Here is a 5,049-nt window from a genome sequence, read left to right as displayed (position 1 = left end):
TCACAAATAAGAAGTCACAGGATCAAGTTCCCAAGTTGACTGCCTACATAAATATCACTAAGCCTCACTCAATGTCCCCACTATGTTAGGTTGCCAAAACTACAACCAGCTGGTTTACCCTAAGTGCAATCCATGTATATTCTATAAAGTATATTCTATAAAATATATATATGTAAGTTCTTGCAAGTGAATATGAAGCCTTGTGGAAACATGTACTCCTTACTTGAGTTTGGTTACCAAGCAATCCATGTATATTCCATAGAATATATATATGTTTTTGGAGACCACTGAGTTGTAGAAATTTGCAAGATCGCATATTTATATATAATCCCCACCAAAAATTTCATATGATCAGATTTCCATCATATATAAATTATAATATATATGGAGACTTGCTTGCCACACATTCTTGTCAACATTATGGTTGTTGAAACTTTTTTGAACGCTACTTACCATATAGTGCTTTCATCATAGGGCTTGTCTTAGTTGTAGTTCTGGAATATGTACAGGAAACATCCATAATTTTATTCTGGAATTACTTTTCCTTAATAGAAAATCCAACTAATGTATTATTTTTTGCCTTTATCTAACAATAAATGTAATAAAATCATTAAAATAAGCATCCTCACTGATGACCATAAAGTTATACGACGATGGCAACAAGATATAACAATAAACATCAAGTGAATTTCTACGCTTAAATGGCTGAAAGATGATAGCCATATCTCTATCCATCGTCTTTGTAAAGTTTCCTAAATTTGTAACCATCATTTTATGAAGATGCAGACATACTAGAACAGCAAAAAGCTTCAGATAATTAACTCTCAAAAGTTAAATTGTGCAAGCATTAATAAATCAATAGCTTCAATTTTTTTATGCTAAAATACCGGAATCACCAGCTAATAAAGTAAAGTGGAACAATACATAAAACCATGAAGAAAATGGCTCACCAGATCCTATAGTCTTGAAGGCAACTGAATGCAGTCAGATAGAGAATATATACAGCACACAGCAATGTGTATGCTAAAAAACCCATGCCCAACAATTTGGAGCTCATCCAACTATGTATCCGAAACTTGAGCTACAGCATTGTTTGAAATTATGGTCCATTCAATCTAGGAAAGACAAATACATAAAGAAACGCTGTCCGTTATAAGAGAGAAAGCAATCCCTAGAAACATTTTAGAATATTGGAATGCAAGCTTCACAGGTTTTAAATTTCTTGTTAGAAACACCTTGTTTATAGATTGCTTCAGTTAGTGTCATCAATAATGGCAACAAGACCATTGACTGACCTGGAAATGATGGAAACCGTTATATCCCTGATAATGATCTCTTGAGCAACAATCTTCAAGAGGAACTTGGTGACAAAGGGACAGTTACTTGGCAATCAAAGTTTATTGATAATTTGGATTGGTGCTGCAAAGAATGCTTTCATAAGTACAAATATAATGGCCAACTTCTCACTTAGAGAAAAATTTCCTTCTATCCCTCCTCTATGACATGCAACACAAAGTTGTATCAGGCACACGCCCTGCCTCCATCGGCCAAAAGCCCAGAGATTGTGTCCATGTTTGTATAAATTTCCTTCATTTCTGAAAATGATTTGTCTCCGGTGAGGAATGTGTACACCTTATTATTGACCTCAATCCAGCTGCATCCAGGCATCTTTTTCATCCGTGTCCTTCATTATTTTTCTTACATTTTCCACATCATCCCACATACCAGCTTCTGCATAGATATTTGACAATTGTACATAATGAGCAGAAGTTTTAGTATCCAATTCAAAAAGATGCTCTGCTACACGTTCTCCTATATCTTTATGATTATGGATTCTGCAGGCACTGAGGAGGGATGCCCACACGTCAACATCAGGATTTATAGGCATTTTATTGATAAAGTCTTCTGCCTCATCAAGATGCCCAGCACGGCCAAGAAGATCGACCATACAGCTATAGTGTTTCAACGAAGGGGTGATCTTATAGTCTTTACTCATATTACGAAAGTATTTCCATCCATCATCAAGGAGGCCTGCATGACAGCATGCAGACAGAACACCTATGAAAGTGACAGAATTTGGCTTTGAATCAGAGTGCAGCATATGTTCGAAGATTTGGAGGGCCTCCTTGCCATACCCATGCATGGCATATCCTACAATCATCGCAGTCCAAGAAATCACATTTCGGACAGGGGTTTCATCAAACACCTTCCGTGCATCTTCTATGCTTCCACATTTGGCGTACATGTCTACAAGGGCATTCCTCACGCAGATATTGAATATAGATCCGTTCCTAAGGACATCTTCATGCACCTCCTTGCCATGTTGTAACGATGCTAAATCGGCAAATGCTGGAAGAACAGTGGCAAACATAACAGCATCTGCCTTTACACCTCTCTGTCGCATTTGTCGAAAGAGAATAAGGGCATTATCACTGCAAGCATTCTGCACAAGTCCTGCTAGCATTGCATTCCAGGATACAACGTTTTTCTCGGGCATTTCACGAAAGAGCTTCAGAGCATAATCAACATGCCCACTCTGCATAAACCCCGCAATAAGTCCATTCCACGAGACCAAATTCCTCTCAGGCATTTCCCAAAAGAGTTCCAGAGCCTCATCACTATGTCCGTTTAGTGCATATCCGCCCACGATAGCATTCCAAGAGACCACATCTCGTTCAGGCATTTTGTCAAACACGTGACGTGAATCCTTTACACATCCGCATTTGGCATACATATCTACAAGGGCATTTCCCATAGAAACATTGCACTGAACCCCCCTTCTAATTACGTATCCATGGACCTCCTTGCCTTGCTGCAGAGCTACCAAGTTGGAGCACACAGAAAGAACAGAGGAAAACGTAACAGAGCTTGGATACGTACCTGTTCCTTGCATTTGCCCAAAAACCGCTAATGCTTCCTGAAAAAATCCATTCTGCGCATAAGCTGTAATCATGGCATTCCACGCTACGACATCTCGTTCAGGTATATTCTGGAAAACTGTGTGGGCTTCACCAATTTCTCCATTCTGTGCGTATCCTGCAATCATGGCAGTCGAGGAGATTACATTCTTTTCAGACATTTCGTCAAAAACTCGGCGGGCATCCAACATGACCCCGCACTTGGTATACATGATCACAAGCTTGGTTTCCAAGAACTTATCCGGCTTACATCCTGATTCTATCATGTGGGCATGGACTAGTTTGCCTTCTGCCAGAGCTTTCCTGCGAACGCAGTCTTCTAACAGAGAAGCATAGCTGGAGAGTTTTGTTCCGATGCCTTGGCGGTGTAAAGTATCCAATCGCTCCTTCAATCGACTCTGTTCATACACTCTTGCGAAATCCTCAGTAACATCAGAGGTGCCGCCATTGCCATGAGGTTGGGCACATAAGGTTGTTTGAGTTTCTGAAGTAAGGTTAGCTTTGGTAGAATGATAGCGAAGCTCAGATTTTGGAATTAATAACTTGTTCTTGTTGGTCTGCTTACGTAATAGTTGTACCAGTGCCATTGGCATACCATCGTGTGAGATTGGCGATAAAACTTATCACAGCAAAGTTATCTTAGTGTATGGATACAGCGCCTCACGTGGCTACTATAATATCTGCGGACGATTCACTGCAAGCCCTTGTGAATCGTAGCACAAGGGTAGCACGATTCACACTCATTCCTCTGAGGAAGAAGAGCCCAGCCTGCAAAACATTGTATAGGAATAGCCTGCACACTAAATGAGAGGAAAAAAGAATCTAATCTATTAGAATGTTTATTCATCTTTGTGAAAAAGGGAATATATTTCACATATAGGCTTCTTAAATGTGGCATGCCTTCGCTGTGTTATCTTTCTTCAAAATATAAACATGAAAAATATATATGGCATCATGCATGTAGGTGTGAAATTTTGTGAATGATAGTTAATTTTATGGTATGTTGAAATATATAGGTTTATTATTAGCATGCAAGTGTGAAATTTTGTGAATGATAGTTAATTTTATGGTATGTTGAAATATATAGGTTTACCATTGGCATGTAGGTGTGAAATTTTGTGAATGATAGTAAATTTTATTGTATGTTAGTGGAGATTTATGTAAATATGCAAAATAAAATATAAATATACAAATCTTTTGATTTTAAAAGGTTGATGTTTTGTTTTCAAATATCCAATTTAATTGTATTTGATTATTTTGGTTCTCTAAAATAATGTGGTTTACATGTGAATTCAAGGGTAATTTTAAATTTTTCTCAATAATTCTTTCAATTCTATTTTTAAAGGAACACTTTGTGCCTATTACTTGTGATTGCATCTTTGATGGCTCATTTTGAAACCACTATTGTCCTAAAGCTTAATTAAACACATGTTTATCTCTACTTGTGCTTGGGTTTAGAGGTGAGAAGTAGAAAGGTGATCCGGATTTAAACAGGAACGCAACAAATTACAGAGATAACCATAAATACAGAGATGCGGCGAAAATAATAATTCATTTCATTATTGTAAAATACTGAAATATGCTTACAAACAGAAATGGAAATAAACCAGCTAGGGCGATGGTAGCTTATCTCTGAGAAGAGATGTGGTGGCTACATGCCTCTGAACTATGTTACAATGAGGCTCGAAAGCCTATTTATTGTTGAGAAACAATGGAAAACCCTAAACATCCAAAAACTTAACCCTAGGAGATGAAACGCCAAATTGTGGGTCATGTTTTGGGTAAATTGGTACATCAACTTCCTGGGGTCGTAACTTTGGCACCCGATCTCTGTTTGATGCGTACAATAGCTCGTTAGAAAGATCTATCTAAGCACTACAACTTTGAAAAGAGAAACATTGGTCAATGGATCCATGTTGCTCCCAGATTTCCAAAAAAAAACATTGTTTAGGGCCTCAAAACGACTTCAGAAGTTCAGGACCCAAAAAACTGCTAAAAATAGTCAATTATGCTACAAATAATGAAACTAAAAAACTGACAGAGACAGTTGTGGGGGTCCAAGTGGGATAGGTGGGTGGCCACCAACATGCACCTGGATCATTCCTCCCCCTTAGGAAGCAATGGTCCCCAT

The 5,049-nt window shown here is 38.2% G+C and overlaps 1 pseudogene; it reads right to left on the bottom strand.

The window, feature by feature from the left end:
- Positions 1 to 1,645: 1,645 nt before the first annotated feature.
- Positions 1,646 to 3,505, bottom strand: LOC149190286 (pentatricopeptide repeat-containing protein At2g21090 pseudogene; annotated as a pseudogene).
- Positions 3,506 to 5,049: the final 1,544 nt, after the last annotated feature.

The sequence above is a fragment of the Pinus tabuliformis genome, chromosome 3_1, assembly GCF_031772625.1.
Source record: "Pinus tabuliformis cultivar Carrire ecotype Pingquan chromosome 3_1, CPIR1, whole genome shotgun sequence".
Taxonomy (NCBI): domain Eukaryota; kingdom Viridiplantae; phylum Streptophyta; class Pinopsida; order Pinales; family Pinaceae; genus Pinus; species Pinus tabuliformis.
The sequence above is the reverse complement of the archived record's forward strand: the minus strand, read 5'-3'. Positions and strand labels throughout refer to the sequence as shown.